This window comes from Ovis aries, chromosome X (genome assembly GCF_016772045.2).
Source record: "Ovis aries strain OAR_USU_Benz2616 breed Rambouillet chromosome X, ARS-UI_Ramb_v3.0, whole genome shotgun sequence".
Classification (NCBI taxonomy): Eukaryota; Metazoa; Chordata; class Mammalia; order Artiodactyla; family Bovidae; genus Ovis; species Ovis aries.
The window spans coordinates 28,845,905-28,868,821 of record NC_056080.1 but is presented as its reverse complement, the minus strand read 5'-3'; the positions used below and the strand labels follow the sequence as shown (position 1 = coordinate 28,868,821).

Genomic DNA, 22,917 nt, shown 5'->3' with positions numbered 1-22,917 from the left:
CAATCCTTGAGATCTCAATCTCAATCTCCTCATATCTAGGAAGCACTAAATCCCTTCATGGTGACATCAGATCCTCATGACTAACAGAAACCTTTTGTAAAATGAGAGATTCATGGTATTGAACTCCCCCTTCACCAAAACCTTATATATTGGCTTTCCCCCACTGCCACTTTGGAGCAGTCTCTCAGAGCTGAGATGCTGCCTCCCGGGCTGCAGTCCTCATTTTGCACCAAGTAAAACTTAACTCACAACTCTCAAGTTGTACATCTTTTTTAGTTGACAGTTATGGTGACTGACGAAGTGACCCAGAGTGGACTTCCTTCCTTTGACTGGACTCCACAAGGAACTGGAGCTTTGGTACCAGCAGCAGTCCTTTGTGCCCATCTGCCTCCTCAAGGAGTGCAGACGAATTTGGGTAAGTCTCTCCTGGTTCTCAAATCTCCCATATTGGTTGAGATTCTGAGTTTTATTTAGTGGTGGAGCAGGTTACCTGCCCCCTCCAAGTAGGAAAGATACTGGGTGGGGCTTGGGTGAAACATCTGGGGCATACCCACTCATGGTCTAGACACTGAGTGGGGCTCAGCTGAAAGATACAGAGAAATTCCCACCCAGGCAAAAGATACTGGGTGGGGGGATGGCTGAAAGATGCCAGGAGAATTGCCCCTCCAGTGGAAAGACACTGGGTAGTGGGGCTCAATTGGGGGAAAAAATATCGAGGAATAACTGGGGCTCAGCTGAAAGATGCCAAGGTTGCTCCATTGTAGGGGACTGAATGGTCTTGGCTGAGTGGTTAAGAGGCTGATCTGACACTTTTCCTCAATTTGACTGCCATTATAGAATTTGTCAGGGTAAAAGTGAGGAAAATAAATGAGAGCTTTGCTCTAAAGAAAAGGGACAAGACTCCTCCCGGCCAGTTTTGGTTTTCTCAGGTGACTGAGAAATTTACGGGAGTGGTGGAGACCTAGTCCTCATACCACGCAGAGATCCCATAGGGAAACCCACTTATTAATTAAAATACTTGCTCGTCTAGGGGTTGCACATAAGAACTGGCCATTCAGCGACCTGAGAAGCCATGGTGGTCTTAGATTGCCAGAGGCAGAATCCGAACACATAAGACGAGTTGAAATGACTCTGGGGTGACTCCTGGAGGAGTTAAGCTCACAAGAAGCACATGGGCCCACTACACAAGTTCACTAGTGATTTTTATGCCTGACAAATTCAGCTTAAAATGGGAAACAGAATCTCTCAAAAACAGAAACAAAGGGGTGTCAGAAAGCCAGCCTCTGACTAACACTCCAGCCAGATTCATGTACAATACGTACAGAACTCATACTTGCAAGTACCTAGTTAATTGGGGAGATTATATTAAAAGAGATCTCAACGTAAAATGGCCAAATTGGGGTTCTTTTGATCTTCTAAAATTGATATTTTTGCACACACATTTAGAAAAGGCCAGCCGTGCTTAATTTGACTGGTATCTAGAAGCTTATAAAAGAGGAAATGGTAGAGTAACTTCTTTGCAGAAAATCAACAAGAAGTTGCTTGAAACTATATCAAAACTAAAAAGGCTGCTAGCACTGACTTTGCCAGGTCACAAGTCTAGTGGAACTGGGAAGTCACGTTTGGTATTTATGCCACCTGGCTTTTGATTTCTGGGCATCTCTTTGCCTTTTGTTTCATTTGGAGTGTGACTCCTGGCTGGTGAAGTTCTGGTTTGGTTTGTTGGTTTGATTTGAGTGCACAGACATCTAGTATAAACTGCTTGAGTTAATATGGGAATTGCTCACTCTAAGGTTCCACACTCCACCTGGGAACCCCTTGGGGAAAAAAAAAAACAAACATTTTTTTGACTGGTCAATCTATAGCCATGACCCACTGACAAGAAAAATGGCCTAAAAATATTAGCTCTTTATTGACATAGGATAGGAAAATGGACTGAAGTTCCCTTATGTCCAGGACTTCCTCCTGTAATCAACAGCCTGGGGCTGATCAAACTAAGACTCCCCACTTCCCCAAGGGAAAATCCTTGCTGGGACCAATCTGCCCTTGATATTAGGGCCAAATTGAACACTATCTGATCTAAATTTTGTCTATAAAACTATGATCACAGAAAAAGATGATTTTTAACAATGTGGTCACAATATTTTTTAGACTCCAGAGAAAGCTTGAAGAAAAAAAAATTATCTCTATAAATATTTTTGCCCTGAGGAAATAACTCCTTCTATACCTTTAGACCAGAGCTCTCTGGATCACTCATCTAGACTCTCCCTAATTCCTGAAACCAAAAGGAAAAAAAGGGGGAATAAAGCCTTTTAAAATCTTATTCCAACCATTTTTTACAATTAGTGTGTTTTGTATTGTGATATCTGATTCATAACTAAGTTTGGAAAACAAAGCTATAGGATCTCTTGTGTCTGTTTGGAATATGTATGTCTCAGTGTGTGTTTTTGTTTTTTGGATAATATTGCTGATATCTGTTTGTAAATGAGCTGTAATCTAATTGGCCGTTAAAAAAAAAAGCAAGCACTTACAAATAATTCTAAACACAGGAGAAATTAACCTAAATGAATCTTAGGTTCATGTGAACTGGAAAATATTCAGTATTAAATACCTGATAATTAATATTTGTTTATTGACCTAACTAATGTAGACATGTCTAAGAGTAATTAACATTAAGCAGAATATTTTCATTGTACCTAGGTTTAATATAAGTTAAATATTATTATATGTTACAAGTTTGTCGGCAAGGAAATTACCTTGAGTGAAGAAACTTCTAAAAAATGTAAATGAGATATGAGCTTTTAGATAAACTCTATTAAGAATAATTATGTTTTAGGAATATCTGTCTAAAGTAGTCACTCCAGATTGGGGTAACTTGAATTTCTTAGGGTTGTGCTAAACTAAGTGTTGGAAGTCTAGGTCATTTCCAAATAAAATAAGATTTTGAAACATTTACTGCTGCTGCTGCTAAGTCACCTCAGTCATGCCCAACTCTGTGTGACCCCATAGACAGAAGCCCACCAGGCTCCCCCATCCCTGGGATTCTCCAGGCAAGAACACTGGAGTGGGCTGCCATTTCCTTCTCCAATGCATGAAAGTGAAAAGTGAAAGTGAAGTCGCTCAGTTGTATCCAACTCTTAGCGACCCCATGGACCGCAGCCTACCAGGCTTCTCCGTCCATGGGATTTTCCAGGCAAGAGTGCTGGAGTGGGGTGCCATAGCCTTCTCCTGAACACTAATTTTCTCTTACAGAGAAACTAAAGAGATTTGGGATTAAAAATGAATGATGTTTGGTGCCATCCTAAAATGTTCTAAGAAAGCAAAGGTTTTAGAAATTATCACTGGTATTTATGCTCACCAATCTATAAAATGCTAATATAAAAGTCAGTTCTTGGTTGCTTAAGGGAAGTAGGAAGTATGTTTTCAGTAAAGAAGGTATGAGGAATGGAATTGCATTTTGTGAAAGGAAAAGGAAGTAAGCCTGACTTTTGGATGGAGGAACACAGTAATGGGTAGAGAAAGTGATAAAGTTTGTGAAAAGTGAAACACGAGGAAAGAGTTTTGTATATGGTTAGGAGTAAGTTTAAAATGAAGTTAATTAAGTTTACCTTAAAGAAAGCTGGTGTAAAAATTTGAATTTAACTTTTCTGTTAAGATAACACCTTTTCTTCAGATTCTGAACTGCCTTTGATAATAGATTTAAGTTTCTTTATCTCTTAAATGGGCGTTCATTGGTAGGACTGATGTTGAAGCTGAAACTCCAATACTTTGGCCACCTGATGTGAACAGCTGACTCATTTCAAAAAACCCTGATGCTGGGAAAGTTTGAGGGCAGGAGGGGAAGGGGACGACAGAGGATGAGATGGCTGGATGGCATCGCTGACTCAATGGACATGGGTTTGGATGAACTCCAGGTTTGGTGATGGACAGGGAGGCCTGGCGTGCTGCAGTCCATGGGGTCGCAAAGAGTCAGACATGACTGAGTGACTGAACTGATGGCATCTGAAACCCACAATGTTAAAAAACGCAACTTTTGTAATAATACTGAGGATCATCCCACTGATCTTCCTAGAAAAAGGACCTCTAATTTCACTAATAAGAACATGAAGGAGGTTAAGAAATCTCCAAAACAGTTGGCTGTTTACATAACTAGAACAGTTGGACAAGCTGTGAAAAGCCCAGATAAACTATGTAAGGTGTATAGAAGAAAGAAAGTTCATCATCCTATTCAAAATCCTTGTTACAGAAAAAAGCAGCCCCCTACAAGTAGGGGCTGTGTCATGGCAAATAAAGAAAATGAACTGGCTTGTGCAGGCCACCTCCTTGAAAAATTACGGCATGATGTCGAACATATTTGATTAACTCCAGTGATTCTGGTTCTTCACAGACAGAAAGCTCATCATCAAAATATAGTGGCTTTTTTCCTGAGGTTTCTCAGGACCGTGAAACAATGGCACAGGTTTTATTCAGCAGCAATTTGAGATTGATGTAGCTTTAACTTTCTGGAGAAAGAGAACTATCAGTGAACTTGTAGCATGTTTGATAGGGAACGAGGACCTTGGAGTTGTCGTGGATTGCCTCCCCGTGCTCACCAAGAGTTTACAGGAAGAAAAACAGTACATCTCACTTGGCTGCTGTGTAGATGTGTTGCCTCTAGGAAAGTCACTACTTAAAGGCAGATTTGAAGAATATATAATAATTTGATTTAGACAGGCCTCAAGCAGTCATAAAAAGGTGGTGGTCAGAACTATCATCCAAAACAGAAATTGTGAATGATGGAAATATTCAGATTTTAAAACAGCAATTAAGTGGGTTGTGGGAACAGGAAAACCATCTTACTTTGGTTCCAGGATATACTGGTAATATAGCCAAGGATGTAGATGCTTAATTATCACAGTTGCATCGAGAGACTTCATCTATAGCATTTGGCTATTCAAAACATCCCTGGACTATATGATTTCCCCAAAAATATCCCATCTGAGAACTATGGAAGAAATCAAAACCATTTTTTCCTTAAAAAAAACGCATAATGAAACCACTAATGAAATGCTACCAAGCTACTTCACATTCAAGTGGAAAAAGATCCAGAAGGAGCAGCTTCAGCTTCAATGAGGTGAAAGTGCACTACAGGATTGTTCATCTTTGCTGCATTTGGGATTTATATGGTTATTTTGCAACATTGTTTAAGAAGTACTGGGTCTTAATGCAATCCTGCATAAGAATATACTATGTGAAAAATAAGACAGGACTTATTTCTAGGAATCACAAAGACCAATCATCATTACTTTTTTTTTTTAAAGAATGTGTTTTAGAAGAAAACACTTAAATGTGTGCAGCTACTATTTTATGTTGAAAAGACTTTGAAAGTTTAAACCATTATAGAAAATAATCAGTACTAAAAATTTTTTGTTGACACTGAGATACTCTGTATGCAAACTGCCTTAATTATTAATAAGCCAATGTGTATGATACCAATATCTGCTTAAGAAAAGTAAAAACAACCATGCTTCTGGCATGATAAAATCACGGAATTAAATCAGAGGTTTCCATTCATGTAGAATGTTGTTGTTAAAACTTATTCCACACCATTCTTAAAACTTGAGAATATTTTCAGTATCTCTGATTTTTTTTTTTGCCAGAATCATGTCATGTATGTATGTATGTTATTCCTATATGTAAGAAAAAGATGAATCTTTATTTGTATGAATGTTTAGCTGGAAATGTCTATGGAACTGACTAATTTATATTCACTATTATATATAGATTTCTGATATTTTCAGTTCTGTATCATTGAAGTTTTCTTCATTTGAGGAAATTCACTAAATATTTCTTTAAAAAAAAAGTGTAAAAAGGCCATCAAAATAGTGGTAGAAAATAGTTCCAATACTTATAACTTAGAAAACCTCTTATCTTGAGTATGTTTTAAAAGCCACTATAAAGCCCTAAGAAACAGAGAGACAACCCAATAGAAAAATGAGTAAGATAATTGAATGGGTACTTCACAAAACAGAATTACATAATGGCTATTATGTCATGCCTTTTATAAACATATAAGAGAATTTAAGCCTCATTAATCAGTGGACACAATGTGATATCACTAGTCATCCATTAGAATAGGTAAAGTGAAAAGGATGGAAAACAGAGAAGATGAGGATGTGCAGAAGCTGGAATTCTCATATACTGCTGGGGACAGATAGACCACAAGCACTGTGGGAAACAGCCTGGCCTTCCCTATGAGCTGGCAATTCAACTCCTTGAAAATAAATAAACCATAGGTATATGCCACAACATGGATGACTCTCACAGACAGAATGCAGAGCATGACACAATCTATGCTGTATAATTCCACTTAAATATAACTGAAAAGAGTCTTCCTAACTATCTATGGCATCTAAGTGAAAGTGAAAGAGAAGTCGTTCAGTCCTGTCCGACTCTTTGCAACCCCGTGGACTGTAGCCCACCAGGCTCCTCCGTCCATGGGGTTCTCCAGGCAAGAATACTGGAGTGGGTTGCCATTTCCTTCTCCAGGGGATCTTCCCAATCCAGGAATCGAACCCACGTCTCCCGCATTGCAGGCAGACGCTTTAACCTCTGAGCCACCAGGGAAGCCCATGGTATTTAAGGATTCATGAATAAGCTGAAAAGCTATAATGAAATACAAAGAATAGTTATCCTAGGAGTCAGGGTAGTGGTTATTTTTTTGGGGAAAGAAAGTCATAGAAAAAATGAGGGTGACTTCTAGGGTCCAAGCAATATTCCATTTCTCAGACTGGCTGGTGGTTACATGGATGTTTGATGATAAACTGTTTAGCAGCACATTCATGCTGTGTGCATGCTGTAGTAAGTATGCTCTATTTGATAACTAAGAAAATTAAAAATTAAATTTGAAAAATTATTCTTATTTTTTCTTGTGTAGTCTCTGGATATGTGCCACATTTTATATTACTTTATTATTAGTTTTTCTCTTCTGAGTATGGTCTTCCTGGCTAATTGCAAGGGGTTCCTGTAGGTGGGGACGGAATAGATAACATTCTAGTTTAGCTGGTTTTCCCTGCCACTCATCACTTGCTGTAAAATCTGGTTGCCTCCTAAAAATAAGTTTTGCTCCAGTGATTCTCCATGGAGCCTCAACTGCCTGGTTTCTGTAAGCTAACTGAATCCAACAAGCAGCAGGACCTGAGAGAGGGCATGGAGAAGAATCCTGCTACCACCTGGGTCTCTCACAGTCTGCATTCGGTTTTATAAAGGAAAGTAGCTTTTGCCCTTCAGCATGCATTCCCCAGTCTTGCTAAGTGTATTTACTGTAAGTGATTTCTGAGAGATGCAGTGAGTGCAGCCACACTCACGTCAGAATATACATCTTATACATGAAAAATTGACCTAGGGGTTGATTTTGTCTCTGCTCTTCCTAGCTGAACATGGGAAGTTCCTTCACTTCCATGTGAAGTCCTTTTTACAAGAACTTTCCCAACCATTGCAAGTGCATTTTTTTATTCAGCTAATTCTATCACAGAGAGAAATTTTCAATTTACTTTCAGAAATTTACATTTAAGAAAAATGCAATGTATCTACCATCCAGTAACTGAGAGTATATAACCACCAACCAAGTGCATATTTTTTCCCTCTTTATATTTTCTTGCAGGATTCTTATTGAGAAGAGGCTAAACTGAGACCTAGAAGAATTACATTTAGAACATTTGATTGTTTTTCTTTTCAAAGAAAAACATGTTCGTTAAATCCTGATGATAGTAAAAGAGCAGATGTAAAGAAAGAAGAGAGCTAAATGTTAAGACCTTGCTCTGCATGGAGGTTCTCTTGTTGCACGTTATTGTTTGTTTAATCTTTTCTCTAAGTGTTCCCTAAAATAGAATAACTTTCATTGTAAATATTGGACTGGTGGGCCACACCATTCCTTTGATTTAGAATCGGGGGTATAATGAGAAGAAGCTATTAGTGACAGCTATTTCTATACCAGAATATTTGTCAGAAGCAATGTTTTATGGGAGAACAAACATCTACATGCTGCTATGAGTAGTGGTTTCTTTGACAGTGAAGTGATGATACTTCCACAAATGGTTACTTTTAAACTTGTCTATTTGCAGTGATTTTCACCGGTTCTACCATAAGAGGTAATTAAGGTATGGTTCTTGACGCTGTTATATGAACTTGGTCCATATGTGAGACTAAAAACTTGAGAGTATGGGCTCTCAAGTCAGAGCAACTGGGTTTAAATTCCAAGTCAGTCACTAGCTGGCTGTGTAAGAGATAGTAACTATGGTAACTTGATCTCTGAACCTCAGTTTCCTTATCTATGAACTGAAGAAAAACCTATTTTATGGATCATTGAGAGCAGTTCAACTAATAAGACAGGTATGTATATCTTTTACCCTGGTGTCTCACACCTAGCATGTGCTCGATCAACGTTGGTTCTTACTATTTTGTCTAATATGGTTATTGTTACAATAAATTGATTCATTGTGATAAGCAAGCTCATATAACAAAATTCAGTTCAGTTGCTCAGTCATGTCCTACTTGGCGACACCATGGACTGCAGCACACCAGGCTTCCCTGTCCATCACCAACTCCCAGAGCCTACTCAAACTCATGTCCATCACATCAGTGATGCCATCCAACCATCTCATTCTCTGTTGTCTCCTTCTCCTCCCACCTTCAATCTTTCCCAGCATCAGGGTCTTTTCCAATGAGTCGGTTCTTCCCATCAGATGGCCAAAGTATTGGAGTTTCAGCTTCAGCATCAGTCCTTCCAATGCATATTCAGGACTGATTTCCTTTCGGATGGACTGGTTGGATCTCCTTGCAGTCCAAGGGACTCTCAAGAGTCTTCTCCAACACCACAGTTCAAAAGCATCAATTCTTCAGCACTCAGCTTTCTTTATAGTCCAACTCTCATGTCCATACATGACTACTGGAGAAACCATAACTTTGACTAGACAGACCCTTGTTGGCAAAGTCAACAAAATAAGACCCCCAAATGACAGCACCTTAACCCAACATGGACTGTTGGACTAGAAGAGATCAAGCACTGTGAAGGATCTGAGATTTCATCCTACTTGCAAGCTAACTGGGTGGCTTGATGCAGTTTTGTGGATGTTGGCAGATGGCACAAGATTCCTGAATCAGACATGAAGGACTGATTTTTACTTTACTGCACACAGCACAGTGGGCAGCATGAGCATATTTGGATCCATTTCCTTTGTTCTCCTCCCCAACCCCAAGCCTCCTGAGGGCAATGTGGAGCCTGTCAGGTGGATGCTTGTTTGCAGTGAGTTGGCAAAACAGGAAGAATCCTGTGTTTAAGCACTTCAAATCTTTTCGAAGGGATTGAGAGGAAACCTGCCCAAACTTTGCCCTGATGGAGAGGTTATCTTTACTCTTCTTCATTGCTAACAAATCTTCCCTCTTCCCCAGACGGAGATGCCATCTCTATTGCCCAAGATTGCTGGCTTACAAACGTCCTGGAAAAGCGAGTCTAGAACAAAAGCAAACAATGCCTCTACTCCAAAGATGTGAAGACACCTGAGAGAAACATGAAACATGGTCCCCTACAAAGACAAACACAGAGTGGGTGTGAAGAGGAAATAGGTGAAAAGGAGAGGGTAGGGTGATGTATAATAAAGTTTCTTCTTTGATATTCTTTTCTCCTTTTTATTGATGTATAATATACACACAGGATGATGCATATATCATATTTCTACAATTCAGCTTTCAAAATGGATCACAACCCAGATCAACAAAGAGCTGATCTCCTGCTCCCAGAACACCCCTTGTACTCTCTTCTAATCAATAACCACTCCCCAAGGGTTAACACTATTGAAGGGTAACTACTAACCATAGATTAGTTTTGCTTGTTTTTGAACTTAATTTAAATGGAACCATAGGATATATACTCTTTGTGACTGCTTCCCTTTGCAACTAGTTTTTTGTTTTACTTGACAATATTAGTGGTGGTGAGTATTTATAAATAGTATTTATCCATACTATTATATGTATTTTCCATGGTTTATTTTAATGCTGTATAATATTCCCTTGTGTGGCAATATGGCACTTATCCATTCTACTGTTGATGAGCATTTATTTAAGTCCTGGCTTTGGATTATTACAAATATTGCTGCTATGAACATTGCAGTATGAGTCTTCTGGTGAGTATATATTTACATTTCTGTTGGGTATATACCTATGAGGAAAAATTCTAGGCCTGAAAGTTTTGAATGGGTTAAAATAGGCTAATGCCAAGCCCTGCTTTTAGAATAATAATTCCTCCTGGTTCTTTATTATTTGTCTCCAAAGAGTCCATCTGCAGCAGCTTGAAACAACATGCCACTCTACGTCCATGATTAAAATAAAAGAGTTTTTGGAAGCCAGTTTAAATTAGACATTCTCATCGGCCTACATGTGAAGTTTTAATTAAAATACATTCACATTAAGACTCCATCAGTTGAGCTATTCACTTTTGCTGCAAAACAAGCAAGGAGGCAAAGATAGACTTGAGGCATTTGCAGCATGCATACCCAAAAGTAGAACAGGCAATACAAAAGTGGAAGCTAATATGGAAAGAAAATGTCTGTGACAGAAAGTCCCAGTCATGCTAGAAGAGCCGCTTAAGTAGAAATTGGTATGAATATATTCCCTATATTTGGAATACTCAATTGGCTGTGTGAGCAAATAAAACGGTGTGAAAAGAGTGGGTTGACTGGTTAGATTCACTGAGCCAGGCGAAAATAGCAGGTAAAAACATTAATCCGCAGAAGCAATTCCCTAAACAGTAAGATTCTATCTGCCAGAATATAGAAAAATAGGGAAGTTTTAAGAGCTGTAGCCAAATCCAGAGACATGAAAGGCAAATGAGAAAGCCATAAAGGGTAGAAATCAGGTCAGGTCTCTAAGGACATCTTTAAAAGAACAACAATCCACGAACCACATAGATTTCTTCATAGGACAAATGCAAGAAACTACAATGTGAAGCAAAAGAGTAATGCCACTTGCAAAAGAGACTGAAACGTCTACTGCTAAGTGTTCATTAAATCTCCAGAGAAATGGATCACACTGATGGAACTGACAGGGGAATCCAAGGAATCTATCTATTCAGCTATTTCCTTTTTAAGTTTTAATGTTTCCTCACTGCCTCACTGCATTTTGGTTTCTCTTTTGAAAAGACGTGGGGAGGAAATGTTCCAAGAAAAATGAAAAAGGAATAACTTAGGCAGAATGAATTTCAATCACCAAAAGCCAGTGATGGGAAGGCCCTTCCCAGACAGAGGAGGTTTGTGTCAACTTACAAATGGGCTGGGGTGAAGGAGGACAGAGGTGTCACACCTGATCATTTTCCCCACAGTAGCTGCCTTAGGGACTGAACACACTGCCTTAGGGAAAGGGGCACATTTTAGTAGTAGTAGTAGACTCAGTGCAAATGCTGTAAAAAATCATAAACTTTAATTTTGTAATTTGTATATAATTTATGTTTACTAAATTTATATTTGCTAATATGAGTGTGCTCTAAGCAATGGTTTTCCAAACTTGGTCCCTGGACCAGTAATGTGAACATCACCTGGGAATTTGTTAGAAATACAAACTATCAATTGGGGCCCAGTCATCAGAGTTTTACCAAGTCCTCGAAGGGATTCTGAGTCATGCAAAAATTTAAGAATCACTGCTGTAAAGTACTCAAAGAATTCAGAAGAAAGAGGAAAATCGAAAGTTTCCATTCACCAGTACCCACTTTTCTGCAGGTAGCCTTGTGACCTGATTTGGAGTAAGACCTAATAAACCTTTTCTAGGCTTTAGCAAAATCCATATTCAAAACAGGTGAAGATATACATACATCACAAACATGTTAGCAGATCTTTTTTGCTTTTGGTACCTCTGGTTGGGATTCTGTAAGATATCAACATGTTGTCTCATAAAAGGTGAAACCCTTTAAGGAAAGGCTCAGTCTTGTTCTGTGAATTTCAGAAGCCTGATTGTAGTGTAACCTAAAGGTGATGACTCAGAGTAAATTTCCTTTGACCCAAGGATAGATGAGATTTTCTAGGCGAAAGCAGAGGGGAGCCAAGAGGAGAACTGCTGAGAGCTTACAGACTAGAAAGTCCTGAGAAGGGGTCCTATGCCCTCAACTCTCACCCCAGCCCTCAACCAAACTCCTGGCTCAGGGGGATCAGGGTGTAGAAACCCTTGGGTTTTTTTTGTTTTGTTTTGGTTGGGGGAGCTGAGAGCTTGGTGGCTTCTAGGAGCAAAAGAGCTATCTCTATTTTCTGTCCATTCATAGGGCTTGCTACAGTCTCCAAGGATTCCCCATGCCATTCTATGGTATGGTTGTGAAAGAAGGGCCCATGTTCTTGAGTGGGTACCTTAGACTCTAGAGTGGTGTAGGACCTCAGAATGTCTTCCATGTGTATGAGAGTGACAAAGACATGGCACAGAGAGTGGGCACATGCAAAGAGACGTTACTGGCAGGAATGAGTCAGGATGCACAGACCTAAGTTACCTGGACCATAAAATACGCCCAGGGAAAGAGTGTGGCGAATTATTGCAGTAAGGACACTTAAAGAGAGTGAAAGAAAGTGAAGTTGCTCAGTCGTGTCCAACTCTTTGCGACCCCATGGCCAACTCTTTGTGACCCCATGGATTGTACAGTCCATGGAATTCTCCAGGCCAGAGTACTGGAGTGGGTAGCCTTTCCCTTCTCCAGGGGATCTTCCCAACCAGGGGATTGAACCCAGGTCTCCTGCATTTCAGGCAGGTTCTTTACCAGGAAAGCCACAAGGGAAACCCAAGAACACTTAACATGAGATCTATTCTCTTAACAATATGATCCAGCAATCCCACTTCTGGATATTTAGGCAAAATAATTGAAATTAAGATCTCAAAGAAATATTAACATGCTCATGTTCATTGCAGCACTATTAACAATAGCTAACATATAGAAACAATATAAATGTCCATCAATAGATGAATGGATCAACTGTAATAAGGGTAATGAACATAGACAATAATATTGTACTATTATATATCTAATGTGATAAATATCACTACAATAGCATTTACAATATATAAATGTATCAAAGGAACACATTGTACACCTTAACTTTACACAATGTTATGTGTCAAATATATTCAGTAAAAAACAGATGTCAATTCATTTAAAATTAATACAAATATTTGTGAGAAACCAAAATAGCTAATTACTACATTATGACTATCTTTGTGATTATTTTTTTTCTTTTTAATGTTATTATTAGTATTTTTTTTACTTTACAATATTGTATTGGTTTTGTGCTTTGCGATTATTAATGAGTGGATAACTTTGGGACATTAAAGACCTGGGGGTAGTATGAAATATACATGCAATTGAACATTACTCAGCCTTACAAAAAAAAAGAGGAAATTCTGCAACGTATGACAACATGGATGATCTTTGAGGACAGTATGCTAAACTAAATAAGCCAGTCACAAAAGGATAAATATGATAAATACCACTTATATTATGTATCTAATTCATAGACTCATAGAGCAAAATAGTGGTTGCTGGGGTTGGGGGGTGGGAACTTGGAAATACTGTAGAATATTTTAAATCTGGTAAGATAAATTCTCCCCTCACTTCTTTCTTTTCCCAATGAAGTGAAGTGAAGTGAAAGTCACTCAGTCGTGTCCAATTCTTTGTGACCCAGGTCAGAATTCTCCAGGCCAGAATACTGGAGTGGGTAGCCTTTCCCTTCTCCAGGTGATCTTCCCAACCCAGGGATCGAACTCAGGTCTCCCGCATTGCAGGAGTATTCTTTACCAGCTGAGCCACAAGGGAAGCCCTCTTTTCCAAATATCTTTGGCTATTATGTTTCAACCTTTCAAAAGAACACAAAATTTAACTTGTCATACATTATTAAATGTCTTATTAAGAATTTTGTTTGCTACTGAATCCATATAATAATTTGGTATATTTTGAGGCATATTTGAAAATTCAGTTTTCAAATTGAGGTATAATTTACATATAACATTATGTTAGTTTCAGGTATATAGCATAATGCTTTGATAAGTATAAAATCCATTGTCACATAGTTAAATTTCTCTTGTGATGAGAACTTTTAAGACCAACTCTCTTAGCAACTTTAAAATACAGAATACAGTATTTTAACATGCTGTACATTTATATCCTCAGAAGTTATTGGAAAATTGTAACTTTAGACAACCTTCACCCATTCCTCCCACCCTTCACCCCGCCTTTGGCAACCATCAATCAATTCTCTGTACAGTTGGTTATTTTTTAATATTCACTCTTAAATTCATCATCATAGTATGACTCTTATTTAGATTTTCTTTTATGACTTTCAATGTTTTTTCCTAAAATAGATCTTGCACACTTATTTTTAATCTTATTCACAGAAGATTTTTGAAAACAGTTTTTCTTGCTATTGTGAGTGGGGTATTTCTTCCATAGCAATTTTTTTGTTGTTCACTCAAGAAATATTTATTGATAGGTGGTATGAGGCCACTGTATTTGAAAGTGGTTATTTCTGATGCATAGCAAAACTTTAAGGACTTTGGTATTCTTATTGTATATCTGGCCACCTTTATGGGTTTCCTAATTGGTTTTATGGGTTTGTGGTTGGTTCTCTTGGATTCATAGTGTCGGTAAATTTTCATAATTTTTTCTTTTCCTTGCTGATATTTTTAGTTTTTCTTACATTTTAATGTCCTATTATTTTGGCTAGGCTTTCCAGAACAGTGTTGTGGAGATAATGAGAATTCTTGTCTTGTTCCTACTGATAATGAGAATGCTGTTCAAATTTCCCTGTTAACTATGATGTTTACTATAAGTTTCTGGTAGGTAGTCGTTCTCAAGTCAAGAAATTTATATTCTTAAAATTACTGAGAATTTTTATTAGGAAAGTTTTTGAATTTTATAAAAATAATTTAGTATTGAGTAGAAGTAATATGATTTTCTATTTTGTTAATGTGATTAATTATATTAATATAGTTCTTAGTACAAATTATCCTTGCATTCCTGAAATGAACCCTTAGATCTAATATTCTTTCACTCTTATAATTTTTTTTTGCTCAAGTTTCATTTAAGACTTCTACATTTATTTTTGTGAGATTGGCTTACAAGGTTTTATAAGACTTGAATATCAGGGTTATGCTAGCCTAATATATTGGCAAACTTTTCTTCATTTTTTTATGCTCTAACAAATTTTAAGTGGAAAAAATATTTTCTGTTCTTGATGAGATTGGTAAAATTGACCTGAAAAACTAATTGGGCCTGCTACCTTTTGAAGGATGGCTATTTTTTATTACTTTCTGAATATTTTATAGCTATTTACCCTTTCAGTCTATCTTTGTCTTCTTCAGTCTGATTTGGGAATTTATATTTTTCTAGGGAATCATCTATTTTATCTGAAAGGAGCAGGGAGCTTGCTGAGGATCCTCATAATTTCCAGTGAAATAAAAAATGTTCTTGGGCCTGAAAAAGTTTAGTGTTACTGCTTCAAGGAACTGATTTTTTTTCTTTCTCCCCTTCACATTTTTCCTCAGTTTTTTTTTTTTTTCTGATGTCCAAAAGTTGCCAGGCTCTGTTCTGCTTTTTTTTTTTCCCCCAGCCACAACTCATGCTGCAGAAATCCTCCCTTCAGCTCTTTGGAATTGCAATTTACTCTTCTTGTTCCTCTCTCAGTCATCATCCAGTCTCCTTATTCCAGAAATCCCTTCACATTTTGGACCACTTTTGTAATTCCTTTTTTTGTCTTCTCCAGTACCTGACAGCAGTGCTTGTCAAACTTTGAGGTGTATAAAATCACCTGAGGATCCTGTCAAGATGGAGATTCTGCTTCAGAGGAGCTGGGCTGGACCCAAGATTCTGCATTTCGATCAATCCCAAGTGCTGCTCTGGGTCCTTGGACCACATTTTAGATAGCGTTGAAAGGAGCCTTGAAGATCCCTTGATGTAATTTTCTCAAGGATTAAACCAACAGATTCATAGTGGTTAAGAGCCATGTATCTTTAGTAGTGGTTAATCCAGGTCCTACTTAATATATCACAAGTTGCTTTCTACTAATTTGCCTTTAGGTCTTTGCAGATAAAGTCAAGTGAAATGAGAGTATATCCCATTTACAAGTAATGCCTTTTTAGTTCAACCATACACTCAACAAAAGGAGTTTTGTTACACCCAATATCTTCAAGGATAACAGTAAATTTGTCTTCATGCTCCTACCCTGATGAAGTCCACTTACAGAAGAAAGCAATGCTGCTGGTGTTAAGAAGACTAGATTACCATCACCATCATCCTATCACTAGTACCATTTTCATGCTTAAGCATGCTCCCCCCACTCCTGACCAATCTCTCAGTTTGTTTCTACACTACATTCCAGTAACTTCATTGTCTTAAACCTATACATGCTGGAAAGTGAAAGTTGCTCAGTCGTGTTCAACTCTTTGCAACCCCATGGACTATACAGTCCATGGAATTCTCCAGGCCAGAATATTGGAGTGGGTAGCCTTTCCCTTCTCCAGGGGATCTTCCCAACTCAGGGCTCGAACCCAGGTCTCCCATATTGCAGGCTGGAGTGCCTAGCAAATAGTAAAGGATCTTTGTTGAAAATATAAAGGTCAATTTAAAAATTGAATTTTCCCTATTGTCAAAGGGAAAGTGTTGTCTTCTCCCGCTCTATTAGAACACTCCCCTGAGAAATCTAATATCTGTGACTTCTTTCTCTAACTCTTTGATATGTATGCGAATCTTTGCAAGGGCTAGGTAAACCTTATGTCAACTTTACAACTAAGGGATGTTTTTGCTAAGGGTCTAAGAACCATCTCTTTGAAATGCAAACCTTAAGGAAGACAGTGCCTCTATTTTTCTGTTACCTTGGGAATCTAGCTTACGTACTAGATTCTCTCTGAGCTATAAACCATTTCTTTCTCATAGAGATAAGAGAAATTTTAGTATTCCTTTGGATAAAAGCAATTAGCAAAAAAAAAAAAAAAAAAACGGCTGCCTCAATTACCAGGTGAACTCTAGATGAACTATGAAAGAATGCATAGCAGAGAGTGCTGTCAAGTTTTCTCATAAGAAGAAAAGTTACCATTAATGTAGTGAATATGTATCTAATAGATTTTAACTGCTTGGCTATATAAAAAGAATAGGATTTCTTTCTTTCTATTCTTATCTGATTTCCTATGAAGAAGCACACCGTAATCTGACTTAATACTTTTTCAAAAAATAAATCTGTTTTCTTTCTTTTCAACATTTTGTGGAGAGGATTTTTGGGGTTGACAGGATTTAAAATGTTCCCAATAAAGGAGAAAAAGGGACAGGAGCAAAAATAAACCAGAAGAGGAAGTCAGCAAAGGAAAGGGGGAAAGAAGAAAGGGAGGAAGGAAGAAGGGGATATCCACATGAAAAAAAAAATGAATGTAGATACAGACCTTATACCCTTTACAAAAATTAACTCAAAATGGGCCAAAGACCTAAATGTAAAATGCAAAACTATACAACTCCTAGAAGATAACATAGGAGAAAATCTAAATGACTTTAGGCATGGTGATGATTTTTTAGATATAACACCAAAGACATGATCCATGAAAGACAGAACTAATGAGACGGGCTTCATTAAAGTAAAAACCTCTGCTCTGTGAAAAACAATGTCAAGAGAATGAGAAGACAAGACAGAAAATAGGGAAAACATTCATAAAGATGCATCTGAAAGAGAACTGTTATCCAAAACATACAAAATACACTTAAAAGTAAATAATAAAAAAGTGAACAATCCAAATATAAAAATGGGCAAAAGAACTGAATAGGTACCTCCCCAAAGATACACAAATGGCAAGTAAGTATATGAGAAGATGTTCAACACCATATATAGGGAATTGCAAATTAGAATGACACATTATTCTACACCTACTTGAATGGCCAGAGTCTGAATACCAAATACTGTTGAGGATGTGAATACAAGTTTCATAGAGAAGTCTGTGATTTGAGGACTTTCAGAGATAATTAGAAAAAATATCTATAATCTCTTGTTTTCTAGTAGTCAATTATTTAGTAGTAAGTAGAAATATTTTTATTTTTAAATAAAGTGTTAAATTCTTAACCATGCCTTTAATGTTCTCTACATATGTATCTTTTAGGGGTAGAAAGGAAACTCTTTTCTCTTGTCTATGAAAGATAAATGGTCATGTATACTTGTGAAGCTCGCTTAGTCATGTCCGACTCTTTGCGACCCCATGGACTGTAGCCCACCAGGCTCCTCCGTCCGTGGGATTCTCCAGGCAAGAATACTGGAGTGGGTTGCCATTTCCTTCTCCAGGAGATCTTCCCAACCCAGGGATCGAACCCGGGTCTCCTGCATTGTAGGTGTACTTAATGCCTTCTTTAGGAAGTACTGGAAGAAAATGCCCACTGTTCTTTCTACCTCACACTTAATCCTCTTTGGTGGATCAGAAACCTGATTAGAGAGATTTGAGATAAAGACCACACCTCATGCTTGGCCTTACCTCTTGGTCTCCCTAGGGAGCATGCTCACAAACAAAACAGTCATTCTTCAAAACCAAAGTACATCCTTTTATGTCACTTTTCTCCCATTCTTCATGCCATGTGAGGCTTTAGAATTTTAATTAAATAGACATTTATTTATTTTATTTTTCTGCCTGTGAAGAACGCAAGCTCCTTGAAGGCAAAGATGATGTCCTTTTATTGACAGCACAGACACTTGCAAAATTCTTTACTCATACTATATGTACATAGTACAAAGTCTGTTGCATGCTGAAAAGAATTCTCTTATCCTATGTTTTGTCAGCTCAGACTTCCAGCTTTCCCTTGAATATTCTCTAGGTTTTCCTATTGCCATGCCTTTTTTATGTTGTTTCTCCATGTAATGCTCTTTTCCATTAATTCCTACCCTTGGTCTCATTTTTTCTTTTTTGAAATTTTACTGATCCCTTAAGGTCTATCTCATTCTCAGACATCCTCAGTGATTTCTCTCCTGATAAACTCAACCAAAATGATCTACTCCTGTTAAACCTCGCAATACTTTTATTTCTCTGAAATAGTTTACCATGTTTAAATTGACATTTTATTCAATTACATGCATGCCCTCTCCCTTCCTTTTGATTATAAGCTTTCTAAGGATAAGAATTATTTTTTGTGGGGGGGTGAGAGGGAGGTTCAAGAGGCAGGGGACATATGTATACTTATGACTGATTTACATTGTTGTAAGGCGGAAACGAATACAACATTGTAAAGCAATTTTCCTCCAATTAAAAAAAAAGGAACTGTGTTTTAGTCATCCTTCTATCTCCGACAGCACCTGAAACTTAGTGGATGATTTGAAAATGTTCCTTTTTGTTCTGATATTACCAGTATAACTCTATTATTTAAATTTATTTAATCCATAGATTCAATAGCAAGTATATTAACTGATTACCTAAGTCACAGTCTGATTTATTTACATTACTAAAAAACAGGTATTGAGTTTTACAAACAAATGGCATGACTTACATATTTAGTAGTTCATAAAATATGATTTCTAGTATGCTTATAAATGTTGGTTCAGCTTTCCAAGTGAAAAAGTTGTGTAACAATTTTGATATGACCATAGAGTGGCTGTATCATTAGCCTAATCATAAGAATCCTTAGATATGCAGATTTACTTTTCCAGACTACTGAAGAGCTATAGTTAATATGCTATAGATTTTTTTAATTTTAAAAACTTAAGAGATGAATTATTTAAGATAAAAATGTGAGATAATTATAAATGAACATTTTATTTTCTCCTTTATAACAACTTGGACTCCTTAAGGTATCTGATAAATATAAAAATGTTACTTTCAAAAAGCTGTAAGGTGAAAATTCCTAAGTGCTGAAGGTTTAATTTTATTAGAACATGTAGCACCAGATGATGTAAGGAAGGTCTATATTCTGCTTAAAGCCTGGAACATTTGAATTATTGCTCCCTGTCAGAGTAGAAGTTGGCACCCTCTGCTTACATAGGTCTATTTTACTAGCATTGTAAATCAGTACAGAGAATGGATCAGTTGTAAAATCATTCTTCAGCCTTATTATTTGGTTCTTTTTGACAATTATACCCAATCTTTTAATGCTAAGTCAATTTCAAATGCCAAAAATACAATGAATACTTTTACACATGCTTTACTACTCAAATACAGGAGTGCATATTTCCACTAAGACCTATTCATCCAAAAAATGATGGAGATGATTTAACTTAAGTGGCTATATTATAAAATTCCAGTTGCACTTAGGATCTGTACAATGTTTGAGGCTTTTCTTTCTGAGAACTAATATGCTACAAATTTGTAAAATAACACTGGTCGGAGCCACCTGCATGTTCTTTTGCTCATCTTTTAAAACTTATAAATAGGGACCCATTTTCTCTTTTAAGTCTGGCACATGTTATGCATCCTCTTTTGACTTTCATTAAAGGGATTTTGGGCTTCCCTGGTGGCAGTGGTCAAGAACCCACCTGTCAGTCAATGTAGGAGATGTGGGTTCGATCCCTGGGTTGTAGATCCCCTGGAGAAGGAAATGGCTACCCACTCCAGTATTCTTGCCTGGAGAATCCCAGGGACAGGGGAGCCTGGTGGGTTGCCATCTATGGGGTCGCACAGAGTCAGACACGACTGAAGCGACAGCTGCTTGATTACTGGAGAGTTTCTGTTGAGGATTTTCAGCCCTCTTTGAGTCCAGACCTGTTGGAGAATTTGGGTTTTCTCATTAGTTTTGGACTATGATTTTTTTTTTTTTAAAGAAAGGCACAACTAAATCTTGAATTCCTAGTCAAAGTCTACAACACATCCTGGCACCCATTAGTTCAACTCTATCACCTGTGCTATTTCCTCTATGGAAATCAACACCCACAAAACTGAATCAAAGATTAGCATTCCACTCTTGCAAATAGCTGGGGAAATTTTATGACATCCAGTAATCTGTGAAATATTCTTATATTTTAATACCAGTTTAGGCTGTGCATGGAGCCTTTCATGACCTGCTTTCCTTCACTCTCTGGCAGTAATCTCCTTGTAACCTTTTCCCGTTGGTCAGAAAAGGGAGGAAAGGGCCAACATGATTAGCATGCCAGCGTCAGTCAATACTCTGCTGCCAAACAGCTTTTTCATTTGAATTGATGAAAACATGGTCAGCTGTGTCAACAATGGGGACCTCAGCACTGAGAGGCCACAGCCCATGGCAGTGGAAGAAAATGGCCAACTCTGCTTTCAAAAAACGTGTCACAAAAGAACAACTTTCCCTAAGATAGGGACAGGGTTCACCTTCTCATGCCTTTCATGTTCCTTGGGCAAGCCAGGTGTGCTGTCTTTTCAGATCACTCTATTATAAAATTACACTCTCCACAGACAGGTAAGATGCCCTTGAGCTATTTCACCCAAGTCAACGCAGCTCACATTACAGGAACATCTACTGTGTGTCAGGTTCTGCGCTAGGTGCTAACGATAACAAGATGAATGTCACACTGCTGACAAGGACACCAATGCAAAAACAGACAAACACACAAATGGTTAGTCCTTGTGGAGCTGAGAAGAAGGAAAATGCAGTCTTCACTGCAGAGATAAGAGCTGTTTGGGACTGGATGGTTGCTGTTGTTTAGTTGCTAAGTCATGTCTGACTCGTGATATTGAAGAGCAAATAAATATGGCATTCACCAATGGAGAAGGGAGAAGAGGAACTTTCAAGCAGAACTGATAATCAGTGCAAATATTGTGTGATTATTTACAGAGTGAAGACAGTACAAAAATCATCAAACCAGTACTTCAGTAGGAAATGAATTACCATTAATATGTATTGGTATATTAGGAACAGAAAATGTTTTCCATTTTCTATAAATTCTCAGTGTCTATCACAGAGCATGGCATAGAGTAGGGATTTAATAAATGTTGAATGAAGGGTCATTAGGTGCCTTTAAAAAATGTTTTTAACTCAAGATGTAAGCATACCATAAATTTTGAAGTGACCTATAGAACTTATAATCTTTATCAAGATGAATTGGACTACATAGGAAATGATCATTTATTTGATAGTAAGTCTGTCTAGTCAAGGCTATGGGTTTTTCTATGGTCATGTATGGATGTGACAGTTGGACTGTGAAGAAAGCTGAGTGCCGAAGAATTGATGCTTTTGAACTGTGGTGTTGGAGAAGACTCTTGAGAGTCCCTTGGACTGCAAGGAGATCCAACCAGCCCATTCTGAAGGAGATTAGCCCTGGGATTTCTTTGGAAGGAATGATGCTAAAGCTGAAACTCCAGTACTTTGGCCACCTCATGTGAAGAGTTGACTCATTGGAAAAGACTCTGATGCTGGGAGGGATTGGGGGCAGGAGGAGAAGGGGACGACCGAGGATGAGGTGGCTGGATGGCATCACCGACTCGATGGACGTGAGTCTGAGTGAACTCCGGGAGATGGTGATGGAGAGGGAGGCCTGGTGTGCTGCAATTCATGGGGTCGCAAAGAGTCGGACGCAACTGAGCGACTGAACTGAATTGAAGGGAATACTGGGGGTTTTCCAGGTGGCTCAGAAGGTAAATAATCTGTCTGCAATGCAGGAGACCCGGGTTCAATCCCTGGGCCAGGAAGATCCCCTGGAGAAGGAAATGGCAACCCACTCCAGTCTTCTTATCTGGAGAATTCCATGGACAGAGGAGCCTGGCAGGCTACAGGGGAGTTGCAAAGAGTTAGACATGATGAAGCAGCTAACACTTTCATAGTCAAGGGAATATTGAGGAAACATAATAAGTTAGGATTAAAACAAAACAAAACAAAACAAAACAAAACAAAACACTTTTTCCTTTGTATTGGAGTATAGCCAGTTAACAAGTTAACAGTGTTGTGATAGTTTCAGATGGACAGCGAAGGGACCCAGCCATGCTTATATAGGTATCCAT

At 38.0% G+C, this 22,917-nt stretch overlaps 1 pseudogene; it reads left to right on the top strand.

Annotated features, from left to right (window-relative positions):
- The first annotated feature begins 3,995 nt into the window (after window positions 1-3,995).
- Window positions 3,996-4,957, top strand: LOC101112117 (KATNB1-like protein 1; annotated as a pseudogene).
- Window positions 4,958-22,917: the final 17,960 nt, after the last annotated feature.